Here is an 18,776-nt window from a genome sequence, read left to right on the forward strand (position 1 = left end):
TATATATATATAATTCCTATACAACAGAGTATGCATTCTTTTATATATATAAATCTCCATTACATCCATGTATTCAAGAATGTGGTACAGCTCTGAAATTTATTTATTTATCGTTTAGTACATCTATCTCTGGGAAAATAGAGAGTTGAAGCCTCAACTCTTCAATTAAAGACACACACTGGATTAAAAAAAACAAAAACCAGAATCCAGCAGTCTGTTGTACTCAAGAAATTTATCTAATCCAAAAAGATAACCATAGACTAAAAATAAAGGATGGAGGACAATATTTCATGTGGCAGAATCCGCCCCCCCTCCCCCCGCAACAAGCAGGGGTAGCAATTCTAATTCAGACTTGGTAAACTTTAAGCTAAAGCTGATTAGAAGAGTCAAGGATAATATGTAATAGTTAAGGGAACAATTCTACAAGAAAAGATAACTTTAATGTACACTGAATACTAGAAGACCTATCTTCATAAATCAAAAACTGCTGAAATTAAAAGATCAAGTAAACACCAACATGGTCATAGTAAGGGATGTTTACACCCCACCTTTGCAAAGAGAATTTAATTATCTCCACAATTCTGGTCCCCAACCAAATTTTATAAGAACTGAATCAAATTTCCCTGTGAAGTTAACATTGAACTTTGAATTCAGTTCTTCTCTCATTTAATTTGTGACCAGAATATGGAAATAATTAAGTTCATGAACCAAGGTACCACTGTATATGAAATTTTTAGCAGAATGTTGCCTTCCCATGAGTGATTTTCAGCCTTCTATGTTTATGTTTATTTTTATTTTTTTCCCATAATTTTATTGAGAAACAGATAGCAATGAGACAGTTTCAAACCAAATTGGTAGGACAGTTTCAATAATTAAAACATTGCATACTTTCTTCCTAGTGGTTAATTGGTGTACAAGATGAGGACATGATATCCTATTTACAAACACTATTAGAACAAATCCCTCTGTTCATTAAGAGAATGTAACTATATATCTATCTTAACCATTTTGAATACACAGATACAAAATGGACATTCATCTGTACCCCTTTTTTTGTTTAGTTCTGTTATTTGAATATTATAGGTGTGTTAACTCAGCAAAATATTCTAAAAGCCTTCTATGTTTAGTGCTAGTGTTTACTCCTTTTGTTATTTACTTTAAGTAATTTAAACTTTGTCCATATAACAGCATCCTCAGCTTGCATCTTACAACATTTCTATATGATACCCTTTGCAGGTACAACTCCTCACTTTGTCTATTCTGTGTACACTGTGACAGTTTAGAATGGGAAGTGGTTGGATAAGGAGTTTTAGACACTAGAGGGGAGGTTTGAAGGTGGGAATAGTGGTAAATAGGAAGAAAAAGTTGATGTGAGGTCTGGTTTTATGGTACTTTTACTTGAGCTTGAGGGGTTAGTATTGAGAGTTTTCAGAGGATAATTTTGTCCAGGCAAGTATGAGACATGGGATAAATGAACTTTACTTTGTGTTTGAGAAAAGCTGTGTGGTTGTCAGAACTTGCTGAAATAGAAGATAATAAGCTAGGTAAGCTATGGGAGAACCAGTGGGATAGGATGGGGAGGGTCTATGATTAATAATGGAGAAGATAGGAGTGACTGTGAGAGAGCTGAATATGGGTAATTTAAAAACTTGGGAAGAGGAGTTTATGTATTTGGAAAATAATAAAGCAATATGTTAATACTATTACCAGAGGTTTGAGGTGAAGAAACTATGTAGGGAGCTGAAATCAGAACCAATGAAAGAACAAATACACAGAAGTAACAATTTAGTAAACATAGGAAACCATAAAAGCACATTGCATAACCCACATTACTAAATAGACCAAGAAATGTATAAAAACTTAAATATAATATGCCTAGTGGGAACACAGATTAAATATTCCAGTGAGACATTGCATGTGTGATCCCCAAGTAGCATCTTTGCTAGAGTCCTGACTGTTCACACTCCAGTAACTCTGATCCTTCCACTGCTATATGAAACTCATTCAGACTCAGGACTTCTTTCCATCAGGTTGCAGGCATTCTTTTGGAATCTGATCCAGTTTGAGTTCTTGGATTAGGAGCTCGTAGTATTCCTCTCTGGAGGTGTGGTGATGAATTTGGCAGGCAAATTTACTAGCACGAAATTACCCACTAAGTGAGGATTATTCTTATGTAGTCAAATCACCTACAGTAATGGTGGGCTAACTGGTTAACCATCTTATCAGAGCTAGTTGAAATACAACATATGATAAGATCTTGCTTTGGGATTCCCTTTAGCCTAGAGAAGAAATTCACAGTTCTAGTATAAGCATCATAACAACCCAAATCTGGATCCACAGTTAATACACACAAAATGCAATAGCTGTTTCTCTTGTAATGGTGAAAAACAGCATTTAAAGGTAATTTCAGTGTTTTATAGAAAGATAAAAGTGAAACTGACTAAAGCGTGGTTATTGAAAGCCCAGGTATTTGAAAGCCAGGCAGTGCCAGAGTGGGGAAGAGAACAGGAAAAATGAAAATACCAAAAAGAAAAGAAAGTGGCTTTTTTATTTTGTTTCCTTTTTTGGTAAGTCTGCTATGTGTTATGGGAAGAAGGAAGTAGGGGGCAGGCAAAGAATCCTAAAGATGGTAAGGATATATGTTTGGAAGGGGAAAGAGCCTGCCAGATAGCTCAGGGGACTAAAGCACCTGCTTTGGCAGGCAAAGGGACCAGGTTCAATCCCCTGTGTGTTGTGCTGGCCCTGCTCTGGGGGCTTGCTGAGACAGGGATTGAGACTGGGCGTGGTGGCATGAGCCTGTAATCCCAGTGTTTGGGAGGATGAAAAACAGGAAAGGATCACTATGAGTCTGATCTATGTAGTGAGACCCTGTAGACCCTGTACTAAGTACATTAAAAAAAAAGAGAAGGGGATAACTTGGAAAACTTGATATGACATTGGAAGTGAGAAATAGGGATGGGAAAAGATTTGATGACCAACACAGTATTAGAGAAAATGTTAAAAGGGACAAAAAAAGAGGAGGAAAGAAAAGATAACCTGAGAATGAAGAAAACAAGAGAAAGTAAATCAAGTGAAGAGGGCTGGGGTTGTAGCTCAATGATAGAGTTCAGTCCCCAGTACCATAAGCAAACTAAAAAGGTGAAGAGATGTGAATTAAAATAGAAGGGTCACATAGAGCGTGAAGGGAGAATCCCCCCTCTTCCATAAACTATATTAGAAGAAAAAAGACAAGAGCAAGAGAAGCACACATACACATGTGTGCACGTACACGTGTTTCTTTCATAAAGGAAAAAAGGATAAAATAATGCAACATAAGAATGGAGAAAACTGTAGGAGGAAGAAAATAGCAAAGAATAAAAAGGTTAAAATATTAAAAAATGAATAAAATGATACAATCAAAGAATCATAAGAGACAGTTTTCTATTATTGTAGATATGTGGCTGTTATCATCAGCCTAGGGTTAAGGAGCAGAGCTCAAGCCAGGATGTGTCCCTGTTCATGCTGGAAGTCTTAACATGGCAGTCCACCCCAGGTCTGGTGCTGGGTGCAGAAACCAGTGTTAGATTTCAGGGCTGAACTCAGCTTCTGATCGCAGGAGCAGGGTCTGTGATCATCAGTGCTTGTCCTTCAGTGGGACTCCAGTCTACTCTTGCACTGCTGGCCGTCACTTTTGGTGGTTTTTCCCTTTTCTGTTCTGGGAATTTGGATGTGAGACATGTGGTTTGGGGCCACTAGGCTGCTCTGGGATGTGGGCTCAGACACTTCAGCTCTTCCTACAGTGGTGTTTCCTGTAGCTCTTGCTCTGCGATTTAGCTGTGGATGTTGTACTGAGGCCACTCATTGTTGATTGTGGAAGGCTGCTGACTGCTGATGATTTTTTTGGTCGATGTAATTCTCTAGTTCTCCATGAGCAAAAAAGTTACTTGTTTCACTTTGTCTCTCAGCTGTCAGCTAGCCAGCCATTGTAAGCAGCACTGTTCTGTCTTTCCTTAGTGTTGTGATTTCTTTCTTTCTTTCCCTTCCCTCCACTCCCCTCCCCGTAAACTCTGCTCACTTTGATTTCTTTCCAAACTATTAATTTTCAGACTCTAGACATTTTGCCCTGGAAAAGCTGAGATTGTGGCATTCATTCATTTCTTTGCCATTTTGGAAAATCCCCCAAATTTTCTATTTTATCCTGCTTGATGTTTTTGATTGAAGAATACAAAAAGCAGCAGAAATACAATTTAAAGATTGAGTAAATCTTGTTTGAATTTTTGTCTTTAAAGAATATGTGTCTTTTTACATATAGCCAGAAGTTAGGTTTTCAAAGTAGAGCATATCCATGCAATAGGAGGCAACAAAAATGTAGTATGCCGCCAAACATTGTTTTAATAAGTAGACTTTTAAAAGGTGGTCTGTGATGTCTAATCTCATTTTCTTCTCATTCAGAGAACGTGTTAACATAGATCTGTATCATACAATTACAGCATTCTGTGGCAGTTAAATTTATTTCTAAAAGTAGTTCATAGTCGGGTGTGGTAGCACACACCTGTAATCTCAGCTCTCAGGAGGCCGAGGTGGAAGAATTGCTGCAAAATCCAGGCCAGCACAGTGGTTCAAGTGAGTTCAAGTCTGGAATGAACTACGTAGGGACACCTGGCCACCTCGCCCATCATGTTTGGAATCGCACCCTAGAAAGCCAGTGAGTTTTCCTTTTTTTTGAGACAGGGTCTTCCTCTATAGCTCAGACTGACCTAGATTCACTATGGACTTCAGGCTTTTAGTGTGGCATGTTTATTCAGTTGAATAATGATACAGAAATATATAAAGAGTGAATTTTGAGTGAAATCTTACTACTTTATCCCCTCTTTCCCTTTCCCTCCATCATCTTTTTCTGTCACAAGTGGTTTAAATCAGTGTTCAGCATTTACGTTAATAAGACTACATAAGATAATTATAATTTTGTCATAAACTTGGAATATATTTCCTTAAGGTATACATTTTGGTGATCCTGGAGTTGATAATTGCCTCATTGCTTTCCTTTTGTAAAAGTGCATACTGCCAATTCATCCTCAAGCTTTTGTTGGGACTGTATTTCTTCTCAACATGGTGGGACCAATCAGTGGATCAAAGTATAATGCACCTTTTTCGTATTTATAGATGACCATCATTGTTTCCATGTTTAGAGGATTGCTCACATTAAAGCTTTGCAGTTCAGGATTCAGGATGCATTTTTACATCCCCTATTTCAGTGAGGATAAATTCAGCTGAGTTAAATTATTCTGACCATATCAAAGATTGATTTGTAAATGAGCACTTTGCATGTTGCTTATATCCAGTTTCTTATGACTTTCTACAGTGGTGGTGATTTCCTTGTCAGTTGGAAAGCTCCTGAGTGCCCCTCCCCCACACCTTCTGCCTCCCTCTCTGTTCTGTCCCTTATTGCACTTACAGCCTGCTGCATATGTATGGAAAAACATCCTGTAATTCTTGGAAATAGTTTGACTTTCTGAAAGTCATATTCTCTGTGTGTGTTCCCTTATTTTGGTTGAGCATGTTGTCCAACTTCTTCTAAAGGATGCAGGAAACTGAGCATGGTAGGTAGCAAATGCCTGTAATCGTAGTGCTTTTGAGGAGCTAAGGCAGGAGGACTGCAAGTTTGAGCACAGTCAGGGAAAATTTAGTAAAACTCTGTCTCAAAGAGGAAAACATAGCTTAGTGAAAAAAGGCCCTGGGTTCAATCTTCAGTACAGGAAGGGTGAAGGAGTGTGGCGTGAGGGGTTAAGTGACCTGTGTGTCAGAAAGATGCCCTTTCTAGCCACACATTGATTGGTGGTTTGGCTGAGTATAGAATTACAGATTGGATATAATTTTCCTTGAAACAGTGTTGTTCCCTAGTGTCCCTAATTTTCTTCCAGTATTTCTGTTAAAAAAACTAGAACTTCATCCTTACCCCTATCTCTTTATCTCCTGGCCCTTATTGGCAGAGTTTAGATGCTTTTTATTTCCCTGATTTCTAAAATTTTGATAAAATTTAAACATGGTATTTTCCTACTAGTTTTGAGAGGCTCATCCAGTCTTAAACTCAATTGAGGATCACCCCCCACCCCACTGAGGGGAGAATAATTTCTTGGATAATTTTCCTATCTTTATTTGCTTTGCTCTTTCTCTGGAAGTTATATTAGTTGACTATTATAAATACTGGATTAATTTTTTTTTTAATTTTATTTATTTGTGTGTGTGTGTGTGTGTGTGTGTGTGTGGCCAGCTCAGCCCACCAGGGGGCGGGGCTGGCTGGCATGTGGTGCTGGGGGATTGAACCGTGGTCCCTGTGCTTTGCTGAGCTTGTTCTAAGTCGGTGCTTTAGACCACTGAGCCATCTCACCAGCGCCCTGGATTAATCTTTTAATCTCACATCTTTTATCTCCTTTTCATATGCTTATTTTTTCTGTTCTATTTCCTGGCAGAAATTATTGATTTGTTTTTAACTTTCTGGTGAGCTTTAAAATTTCTGTTTTCATCGTTTCCCGTTTTCCTTTCCACAGACTGGTTTTGTTCACCCAAATTTCCTTTTTGTTATTATATTATTCGTATTTCATGGGTACAATAGTTTAGCTCAATGAGGTGTTAGGGTTTTTTTTGAAGGTTTCCTCTGTCATTTTGTTTACCTGTGCTGCTGCAGGCTTTATTGCAGTGTCTGCTGGTCCTTGGCTTTTTTTTTTTTTTTTTTTTTTTTTTTCATGTGTAACAGCAAGGTTCTGAGAGCTCACAGAAAATGCTGAGAGGCCTGATGACAGCAAGGGAACTGGAACATTTTGTTTGAGGAACCTTACGATTGTTGTCAGTATCTCCCTCCTTCACCAGCTCATTTACTCTTAGGAGATTTTGAAGCTAAATGGGAGATGCTTGTTACATGGATATGTTACAATTTAACCCAATTTCCATCTCTTACCCACAGATGGTAATCATCTTCTCATTTCTGGTGGATTGGGGTGAGGCTTGGGAAGGGGAGCTCTGAATTACTCCTTGCACTTTTTATCCAGTTCCCTACCACCCTCTGATTTCTGAGTCTTGGGGTTCTTTGCTTTAATTAGCTTGTTTCTTATCATCTCACCTAGAATAAATTAAAACTTTAATTATCACTTGTCTATCTGCTTTTTTTTGCTTCCAAATTTTTTTGACCTTTTATATACTATCACCTCACCTCATATTTCTCTGTCCTTGTGGATTTATACTTTAAAACATTTACCTTTTTTTAACCATCATTTTAATGGGATTCTATAAAAATGTAGAGATAAGCATGTGCGTTTAATTTGTCTGATTACTGGAGCTCTATACAAAGACATTTTAATAAAGCAGTTTTCTTCCCATCCTTTCTCCTACATGTGAGGTTTTACTGTGTGCTGCCTGGTAATACACTAGAGTTTTCAGTGGCTCAATTTGTAAACTGAGAATAAGCCTCTGAATAAAGGGGTAAAAGCCACAGCTGGAGTCTCTGCTAGCAGGGGCCTCGCCTATGGAGCTGTTGAGGCCTTGGTATTTGTTTATGTGAGTTAGGAAAAACCTCATGGAACCAAGGAAGTGCTGTTCAGTGAAGAATGACCTCCCAGCTGTGTGGAACCAGCAATCAGGGGAGGTGGTGGGAGTGGGGAGGCTATAGACTTCATCCCATCCAGAAGAGACATTGGAGTCTAGGCTTGAGTACCCACAAGGGAGACCTGGAAGGAGAGTCCCAAAAACCAGGATGATGTGGGAGGAGAGTTTGTGGGTTAATTATGGGGAGAGCAGGTATTTTATTTATTTTTTTCATTTTTTGTGATTTTACTGAAGCACAAATAAACATGCACACAGGCTGTCTACTCGTTTTCTTCACTGTGCAGCCTAGCATTGGGATTGGTGACTCAGATGGCTAGCTGGGCTGCTCTTTCCACGATGGCCTTGTGGTTCTTAGAGGAGACGTTGTGAGCAATCTCTGTACAGTGACTTGTTGCACATCAGCAGTACCTCCAGCTCCTTAACATTGTGCACCAGGAACTTCCAGAAGCCACTGGGCAGCATGTGCTTTGTCTTTTTGTTACTTTCATAACCTATGTTGGGCATCAAGATCGGGCCCTTGAACCTCCTCTGCACCCTGTTGTCGATGCCTCTGGGTTTCCGCCAGTTGCACTTAATTTTGACATATCGGTCTGACTGGTGCCGGATGAACTTCTTGGTCCTCTTTTTGATGATCTTGGGCTTCACGAGGGGTCTGAGGGCTACCATGGTGCCAAGAGGGAGATGGCTGCCATCTCCGTTGGCAGCGACGAGGAAAAGCGAGAGCGGATATTTTAATACAGTTAAAGATACTCTTAATGTTTTCAATGTTAAGATTTTACTGAGTATGGATACATTCTATGATACCTTTAATGCATATTTGCAGGTAGAAATAGTTCTGGTGATTGCCCTTTGCTTTTAGGAAAGAAAAAGTTAAAATATTTGAAGGTTATATTTACTCAAAAAGTTTTGGCTCAGGGCTGGCTTGACAGCTCAGCAGGCTAAAGCCCCTGCTTATTCGGAGTGCAATGACTGGGTTTCCATCCCCAGCATGCTGTGCTGGCCCCGCCCGTACGGTGCACTGAGATGGAGATTGAGACTGGGTATGGTGGTGCATGCCTGTAATCCCAGCACTTGGGAAAAAAAGTTTTGGCTCTAATCTGGCTCTGTACTGATCTGTGCGCTCATTGAAGCCGCTTGTTTTCCAAATGCTGACAGAAGCAGAGTCTTCACCACCCCTACCCAGAATACTCCTTGAAGAATCCAGCAAGTGAAACAATTAATGAGGGAGGGGCTGCTGTGATTGAAGTCTCAGGATTCTTGATCTCCTTCTGGTTATGGAGCCATTATGTCTTCAAAGTTGTATTAACAACCATGCCAGACTTTCCCAATTTTTAGTTCTCAGAAAAAAAAAAAAAAATTGTAGTACTGCTTATTTAAGACAGAAAATTTTACTAATATCTATGTTTAAATGTTACTTTTAGCAATGAAAGATGAAATGAAAGAGCCATCTGATTAATACTTACTAGCTCAGAAAATTAAGTTACCCATAGTAGCATAATCCTTGAGCTCTTTAGTATTCAGTTGTAATGTCATGTTTAAGGTTTGGCTAAGAGAACAGACAGCTTTGTGATACCTGTATGTGTGGCCCATTGCCAAGACCAGTGTGGACTAAAAACAACAACAGCAAACAAAAGTCAATTTTGAAGCCTTGGGTGACAGGAATAAGAAGAGTCCAGTTTATTTGCCTGGTGTTTGGTGTTGACATTACAGTTTACATAGTTATGCATATGGGCTTTGAAGTAGCATGCTCATTCAACATGAACTGAACCATCTACCCACTTTGATTAATTTTCACAAGTTATCTTTTATGGCTTCATTACTGTTAGAACACTACTGTATTGGTTAGTGAGCAGGATAGCTCAGAAACAAATCTTACATATAGTCTACCATCTTGGGTGGAGGTTGTTCAGCTTTTCTGTGCATTGTTGGTTCCCTGGTGGTGGCCTTATTGTTAGGTCCCCTTTTAAGTTAAAAATACTGGGTGTGTGGTCTTGCCAGTTGGCTCAGGGCCAGGCTTTGAGTAGTCTTGTCTAGCCTGGGAATTGAGCTCAGTGCAGGGAAGTGCAGTGGGCTTGTCTGGATGGTTGAGCTGGATTGTGGGGATGCCCTGCTTGTTGCTAACTCTTAGCTCTGTCATAAATGAAATACAAGTGTCATCCAATGCCAACCTTTCTTGGTAAGATATTTGTTACAATAACCAAGGAAAGATAATTTTTTTTAAGGAAAGTTAATTTTAAACAAAATTTCCCATTTGTTTTTTAAGTCTGTTTTACCATCTGCTAGGAAGAAACTTTGCTGCCGAAAGTGCTTGTACTTTAACTAATTAATTGAGCACCAGGTTCCTGGAGAAACATATTTATTAAATGTCAACAGTTTGGGTACATTTAGAATTCGTTTTTGGTCTTCTGTGTCCAGTTACAGTTTTCCTAAATTATGTTCTGAATTTCCTTGGGAGTCAGTGTGCTACTTTTAATGCTAAATTGTTTTGCAAGTATTCATTTGGTGCCATAATTATTCTCCCCTCTTTCCTAGTAGTACCTGGAAAACTATTTTTATCTCCTTTTACTCTACCCTTTTCATACTAAAACCATGAGGTTAAAAGTCTGTAAAGTAAATAAATGCCACATTTTGCTTTGGATTTGGTAAAGTGAGGAATAGTACAGAATTTTTATTACAAATCATTTTTAGGTCATACTCTACAGTCAGTCAAGGTGTATGACCCCCTAAGACTTAAGCAGCAGAATGTCATTTAATTCATAGAGTGAAGTACCTGCATTTATATGGTGCAGGACACTCAAGTTTAAATACTTCTGTGTAAACTGGCTTCTTTCTTTGCATGTATTTCTGTCCTGAAGAGCAGACATTCACATTACATTACTTGATAGAAGGGGAATAAGAAGAAAGGGACAAATGTTTTGGGATTTTTTTTGAGGGGTGAGTGTCTTTTTATTATTGTTTAAAGAGCCCATAAAACATGTAGTTGGTAAGCCAGTTGTCACAGTTGGGTGGACCTTAAGGAAGAAAAACCCTGTGTTATTGGCCTTGACACTGATTATTGAGGGATTGTTGTTCGCTTTCTTTTGGGTTGAAAAATGAAAGAGAACAATTTATTTATTTATTTTGCTGCTGTACTTGGTGAAACCTAATAGCTGTCTTTTTGGTAAAATTCCTGTGGGTATTTTTTATAAAGTGGTATTAGCCAGAACTTTATTCTTGCTTGGTTCTCTTTGAACAGGTAAAGCTGGACAGATTTAGCAGAGGTACTCAACATAGAACTGCCCACCCCAGGCAGGAAATATTTACATCCATTGAAGTTGATGTCCAGAGGGCTGGACCCACTCATAGAGGAGCTTTTGTAACTGCTGTGCTTCCATTTTGAGTCATCACCCATTCTCTGAGCATAAAAAAGATTGGATGGAGAATGGGAGATCTCAAAAGCTCAGGAATAGTGCTGAATGGATCCTGGTGAACTTGTCAGTATGATTTGTGTGTTTTTATTTTAGTATTTTGGATGATTTTGGACTTCAGCATTGTTATTTATGACTGAGCTTTCATAAAAAGTTATATAAATATATTTCTCTTTGAGTACCTGTTTCTAAAACCTAAATGACTTTTATGAATTTATGGGAATTTCTAATTTTGTAAGATGAGAAAGCCATTAAAACAGACCTATTTTTTAAGGTCTTTTATATTTGTCACTTAAAGAGACTTGCTGTGATGTTGAATAAGAACCATTTCCAAATAATATTGTACAATATTTCATAAAACAATGATATAATGTGTAACTACAAACAGATTTGCTTAATTTTCAGAAACGTGATGGACTTCACATTTCTTGGAAATGGGAAAATAGTTCTGTTTTTTCTTTTTGTGACTTTAAAGTATTGATTATAAGAAACATCTTAAAATTGATATTCTAATGTGAGAAAAGGTTAAACCCTCAGAAATCCTATTTCTTAGAGATTAAAAAATATTGTTTATATTTCCAAATAAGTTTTATTTTATTTATTTATTTTTTAATGTATTTAGTATAGGGTCTACAGGGTCTCACTACTCAGCTCGGACTCGTACTGATCCTCCTGTTTTCAGCCTCCCAAGCTCTGGGATTATAGGTGCGTTCCACCATGCCCAGTCTCAGTTGCAGTCTCAGAGCACCCCTGGGGTGGGGCGGGCATATTATGCCGGAAATTGAACCCCTATCCCTGTGCTTGCCTAAGCAGGCACTTTTAGTCCACTGAGCTATCTGGCATGCCCAGTCCAAGTAAGTTTTAAATAACATAGCATAGTATTATAGATGTTGTTCTGCAACTTTCTTTCTTTGTTTAATCAGCCTTAGACATTCTCAGTATCATTTTGTTTTCCATATTTAGATGATGCTACACAGTGTAGCATTATTCCTTTGTGTGCATTCCTTTGTGGGCATCTGTCATTTAATCAAGCAAGTTTCTGGTTGTGGGATGATTTGTTTTTTTTTTTTTTTTTCAAAGTTTTATTGATAAACAGATAGCAATGAGACAGTTTCAAATCAAATCGGAAGTACAGTTTCAACAAATAATACACTGCATATATTCTTCGTAGTGGTTAATTGCTGTACAAGATGCGGACTTGTGATCCTATTTACAAACACCATTAGAAGAAATCATTCTATTCATTAAGAGAATGCAACTATATATCTATCCCAACCACTTTGAATACACAGATACAAAATGGACATTCATAGGTATACCCCATTTTTTCTAAGTTCCGTTATTGAATATTATAGGTGTGTAAACTCAGCAAAATATTCTAAAAGAGTCCAGTAGCCCATAATAGCATTGGGTCTTCTGTTTAACTGACAATGTCAGAAATTATTGACCTGAGTCCCCCACAGCTCAACTTAACAGCATGGCTTTATTTCTTATATTTCGTCTTCATACTTTTCTACTGGATGGTTAAGACCAAGGTAAAGCAGGACCTATGCAACAAGAGTTGTAGCTTTTTGGTCTGAGAAGGTGAGTGAAATGCCCTCAGGATTTATCCTGAGATCCTGTACCTCAGATTGTAGAACCTTCGTCAGTGCAGCCATGTGGATGAGTCACGGCCAATGCTTGGCCAATGTGCTCTCTGTGAAAGCCTGAGAGAGTGTCTTCTCCCCACGTGACTCTCCTTAGGCACACTCTACGTCATCGATCACTTTCCTCTTTGGCCCCATAATCTTCTTGATCAGATCATTTGGTTTTTCTATATAACCATTATGAGTAATGGTACAAAGAATGCTCCCTACTAGCTTTAAATATTGTGAAAAAGTAATTCTTTAAGATAAATTCATAGAAATAAAATTGAAGGGTCAAAGGATCAGGATCACCTCTCCTGTACAAATTCAGTTTTGCCCAGTCTTATACCTTTTGAAAAATATTCTTTTCCTTATATCATTAACAATTAGGACTATAATAAACTGCAACTTTGGGGGAAATTTTTTTGTGACTCATTGTTTAGTGGAAATGGGATTTCTTTGGTCACTTAATATTTTCATTTAGCCTTTGATCTGCCATTGAAGTTTGAAGTGTTTAAATTTTGCTTGCATTTTGTACTAGATGAGTAAAAGATTACAAACACAGTCCATTGAACATGGACATTGTTTTTTCTTATTTTATAATTGTACTATATACTAGACATTTTAGAAAATGTCCTTAATTGTGCCTGCACAGGTGGTGCTGGGGATTGAACCCAGGGCCTTTTGTTTGCAAGGCAAGATCTCTGCCATGGAACCACACTCCCAGCCCCGAAGTCTTTATTCTTTGCCTTTGAATATTTTGGATTTTGTTGTCAGTTTGTACTAAATTAAAGTACAAAAAGTAGACAACAATCATTGGCCATACTTACTAATCACTGTTAGGTGCAAAGTACCCAACACAGTATGAAATAGTTTGGCCCTTGGGCAACTGGAGAGTTTTTAAGACATTGCCTGAAAAGATAAAAAGTAAGACAAGACAGAATAGGGTAAATTGAAACACTATAATAATTTGTAACAGTGAATTTAAAAGTATAGTAACTTTTAATAATCATGAAGTGGTTCCTCAGTATAATTAGTGTTAATCCTACAGATAACTGTAATGCAGAGGAATTTTTAAGTAGTTTTTTTCTTTGAAAATTAGAGTAGCAATTAATATTTAAAATTTTCATGGGCTGGCAAGATAGCTCAGCAGACTAAGTGCCTGCTTTGGCAAGTGCCGGGACCAGGATTCAGTCTTTGGTCCCACACACCTTGCCAGTGCTAGGGTGCACTGAGCTAACAGCTGAATCTGGGTGTGGTGGTGCATGCCTGTAATCTCAGCATGGGGGAGGTTGAAAACTGGAGGATCACTGTGATTCGAACTGTGTAGTGAGACCCTGTACCACATATATAAATGGAAAAAAATTATTTTTTCACTTTGACTCACTGTATGCTAACATCTGTAATCTGAGCAACTACTTCAAAGACAGCAGTGTGCAATAATGCAAAAACCACAGTTGAATACCTCTCATCTTGTACTTCTAAATATGTAACTTTTCTAATATCTTATCAATTATTATACTTTCAATTAAACTAAAAAATAAAAGACAAAAAATTAAGGTTTATTGAAAACAAGTTTTGTTTAATTATTTGACCAATCTTGCATACCTTTGTCTGTTAATCTGAGCAAGATTTGATGATAAAAACATGTAATATAATAAACATTGTTAATTTTTTATTGTTTAGAAATTCTGTACCATATGTATTGTTGTATGTACTTTGTTTCTGTCTTTGCTTTTGCTATTTGTTTTTGCTTTTACTCTTTAAAATAAAAAGAAAATTGAAGTTAGACCTATATTATAATTTCTTGTGGGTGAAAAGAATTATATATTTAACTTTTATCAATTTTCAATTGGTTGAAGATACCCAGTTTATCATTCCTTCTTTGAAAACCACATTGAACTTAAAAATGAAGAGGAAGGGTAGGGGAGATAGTGTGGCCGTGTAAGTGCCTGCCTGGCAAATGCAAGGACTTGGGTTTGATCCCTGGTACCACATGCTTTGCTGGCTCTGTGCCAAGCCAGCCACTGAAATTGGGCGTGGTGGCACATGCCTGTAATCCCAGCTATGGGGAGGCTGAAACAAGAGAATCACTACAAGTCCAAGCTGCACAGTGAGACCCTATACCATATTTAAGAAAGAAAAAATTTAAAAAAAATGAAGAGGAAAATGCCATAACTTTTTTTTCTCCCTTGACGGGAAAAATGATAGGTATTTATTTTGAAATACTCAGATTAAAATAAAAGAATATCTAGGCACAGAAATTTCCCAATTGTCCTTCCATGTAGAGAGTATAACTGGTGTTTAACAAGGTGTTATTTAAAGCTCCAGAGCTAAATGTTTATTAACAGTGTTGGCTTCTATATGGTCATATTATTACCACATGGAAGTGGATAAACTTTGGCCTTTTGAGAGAAGACAACCATAAAACTAAGCTTTGAACCAGCAAAAGGCAGTAACATGTTGCTTGTGTGTATCGAAGATCCACCCAGCACAGTGAGCTGTCTGGGTCTTCCTGCAGCTGAGATCCAGGGTTTAGGGCTTCTAAGTTGAAGAAGAACGATAACCTATTTGTTCTCCAAATACTCTCCAGTTAGTTGTATAATTTATCCTGTTCTTTTTTATTTATTTTGCTGCCTCTACTTTCTGGTTTGATACTCCTTTTTATTTAATGGTATATTTAGGAAACAAGAACAAAATGTGTTTTTATGAAGAAAATATTTTTTGAACCCTCTGTCTCTTCCCCCTTGAATTAGACTCCTTCCAAAGGCTGCAGAATCTAGGTTATTGCAGGGCTTGCCTCTTTGGAACTAGAACCATACAACTAATTGTTCTGCTATTTCCAGCCTGGCTTTAATGTTCAAGCTTTAGAGATAATTTAGAGCTGTAGGGTGTCAGCAGTGGGTTTGAAGTGGACCTTAACAGTGTAGCATGGAATTTTGCAAAGATTGTGAAAATTAGTACTTGTGCATTCAAATGACTAAATGCAGTAAACTTACTGCCATAGTTAATATCTTTGAAATATATATTGGCTGAATGCTTTTCATTTAAAACTAAAATAATGAAAAAGCCCAGCACATGTTCAAAGCAGATTTGGCTTTTTAAAAGATTTTAGCTTTGAATATAGCTAGCTAAGTGGTCTTCAGCAGAATTGACTGACAGTAAAGAGATTCTTGTGGACTATGCCTTGAATCACTATATTTTATAGGTATTATAGAGGTATTGATGTCTCTGAGTATTTTTCTGGGTTAGGAAAGGGATACTTTCAGATGTGGAAATACTTATTTACGTACTTCCTTCATAACTGGGGAAGGTTATTTCTGGCATAAGCACATAGAAACTTTGAATCAGAATATTTTGCTCAAATTATAGACATCTTCATAAATTTAGTTTATTTAAATCTTTTAACTTAAAATGAAGAGTCAGTAATTTAGACCTTCATTACTTCAGCTGAAGTTGCCGTTCCTTCTCCTCCTGTTCGTCTTCCCCCTCTTCCTCTTTTTTTCTTTTCTTTTTTGGTGATACTAGCGATTGAATCTCCAGGCCTCACATGCCAGGCAAGCTATCTACTACTGAATTACATCCTCAGTCCAATTCAACATTTTCATAAGAATTAGTTTTCAAGACTGTGTCTCTTTTCCAACCAGAAGAATGTGAATTCTTTTTGTCTGACCCCAAATTTTAGCCAGAACTGACCCCAAAGAAACATGTTAAGACTAACTCCAGAAGGTTATATGGCAAATTAAATTGTGATTTAATTATAATTGACTTTCTGACTGTATAATAGCTAATGGCTTATATTACATTTTCCCAAGCCTTTGAGTTATGCTGCTTTAGACCTTTCAAATATACTCATTTGTTATTCCAAATACAAGACTTAAAATAAGACCTCTTTTTTTCATCTTTGTTATAGTGTTTAATAGTGAATGATTTTCTCTCCTTTAATGGGGTGGGGGGCAAAGGGAAAGTTTACCAAACAAGCAGGTTTTAAAACTCGGACCTTCTTTTTGCCTTGTGCAGAAGAGTGCTGAGAGAAGGAATAATGCCTGGAAACTGTTTGCTTAAGGAATGTACTTTATGCGTCATTTGCCCTTAATTCAGTAAGTATGACTGGTGGAGTTACCAAGAATATGGTATAGCGTGGTACTTTAAAATCTTTCAGTGCTTAAGGACTGGGTAAAGAATTAGAACTTAAGTATTCTAGCTTAACTCTGTGCTTTAAATCTTAACAAATTGGAATTACAGCATTTAAGTATGCCTCGGTTGAAATGTGTTGTGAGAATGGACAAAAGTCCATATAAAAGTGATTTTAAATACTTTGATGGGGCTGGTGAGATGACTCAGTGGTCTAAAGCCCCTACTTAGAACAAGCTTAGCAAAGCACAGGGACCGCGGTTCAATCCCCCAGCACCACATGCCAGCCAGCCCTGCCCCCTGGTGGGCTGAGCTGGCCACACACACACACACACACACACACACACACAAATGAAATTTTAAAAAATTAAAAAAAATAAATACTTTGATGTATCTTTAAAACAATCTTGCTGTTCAGGTTCCTAAGATTGTCCTAGGAATGCATTTTTTTTTCCATTGTGGGTGTGATAATGGATTCCAGTAGTAGGCTTAGGCCTCTGAATTGGTCCTTTGGAGGTCCACATTTCCTTTCTAGGAAAGTATTGTTTAGGCAGGGCCCCTCCCATAGGTTGGGGAGGTCACTGCTGGAAGCTTGCTTCTTTGTCTTTTCACCTACACATTCTGTGGTAGAAAGGGTAGATAGAGTGTTCAACTTCCTGTTTTCTCTGATTGGCCAACATAATTTACCTTGTCCTATATTTTTTTCATCATATGATTCAGTACTTCTCATTTGCTTTTGAGCTTTCAGCGCAACCTTATTCTGAGAGTTCTGACAATATTTCTTGCACCATAAATTTTGATGAGGCTTAAGTGAGATATTTGTAGAGCATATAGTAGTTTAACTCACTTAAAACCGTAATATTTCGTGTGCACAAATACAAATATTTGCTCAAAATGTAATGTTTTTTGTTGAGTTGACAGTTGTCACATTCTTTTCATTTATGAACCAAAGGTAGTTAACAAGTACCCATTTTTCCTCTTCCTGGTCCTCCTCCTGTTCTTCCTACTCTTTTTTTTTTTTTTTTTTTCCTCCTGCTCTTTTTGGCTAAGAGTTGAACATAATTGCTGTAGTGAGCTACAATGCACTTGAAACATATTTCTTTGCTTTTTTTTTTTTTTGTATTTTTAGGGAAGGGTCTACAGGGTATTCAGGGTCTCACTACTAGACCAGACTCATAGTTATCTACCTGTTTACAGCCTCCCAAGAGTTGAGATTACAGGCGTGCACTACCATACCCAGTCTCAATTGCCATCTCAGCGTGCCCTAGGGGTGGGGCCAGCACAGCAGGCCCTGGGATTAAACCACTGGCCCCTGCTTGCTGGTGCTTTAATCTGCTGAGCTATTTGGCCAGCCCTTTCTTTGCTTTTGAGTGATTATTGACTTGGATTTGGGGATTTTGTATGAAATTCAGAAAATTAAGTTTCTTTATACTCATAACCTGAAGCAATTTAGGAAGCTTTGGAGACTGAGAGGTCATTCTAACTTCCTCACTCCTGCCTCCCAGCCACCAGAGTTCATGCTCCAGGGCATGGTGTTTATTAGCCTCTCAAGACCCAAGAGAGGTGCTAGATCAATTTTCAAAATTGACAAATTTGACCTAGGCCTAGGAATTTAGATTATTCTATGATCCTGTTGATGTAAATGATTGAAGAGAAAACATCCTCACCCCAGTGATTCAGTTAATGTGGATTTGTAAAGTTCTCTGGATATCAGTGAAAATGGTACTCTTTGTAATGTCTGAAATGTATAGAACACAGTAAAAAAGTTGGAAGCTTTTATTATATTGAGAATTTATTTCTTTAGCAAAAGTGTGGTAGCACATTAACTACTATAATTATCATAAAGAACTAAAACAAAAACATGATCACCAGAATAAGTGAATAAATGTGTTAGGTTGTAACATGGGCTTCTGTTTGATTGCTTCATCCTGTTAATATTCAGCTAATTACTAGGCAGGTTTTGTTCAGTTGAGCTATTTGTTAAGACCTTCATATAAAGTATTATTCAGGGAAATCAGCGATGGGATATATA

General features: G+C 37.6%; 1 protein-coding gene and 1 pseudogene across 4 annotated transcripts in view; one reads left to right on the forward strand and one right to left on the reverse strand.

Annotated features, from left to right (window-relative positions):
• Positions 1-18,776, forward strand: part of Arid1b (AT-rich interaction domain 1B) — a 461,162-nt gene that overhangs the window by 66,877 nt on the left and 375,509 nt on the right. The window lies entirely within an intron of this gene.
• Positions 7,792-8,268, reverse strand: LOC105741814 (annotated as a pseudogene).

The sequence above is a fragment of the Octodon degus genome, unplaced genomic scaffold (assembly GCF_000260255.1).
Source record: "Octodon degus isolate 3935 unplaced genomic scaffold, OctDeg1.0 scaffold00024, whole genome shotgun sequence".
NCBI classification, from domain to species: domain Eukaryota; kingdom Metazoa; phylum Chordata; class Mammalia; order Rodentia; family Octodontidae; genus Octodon; species Octodon degus.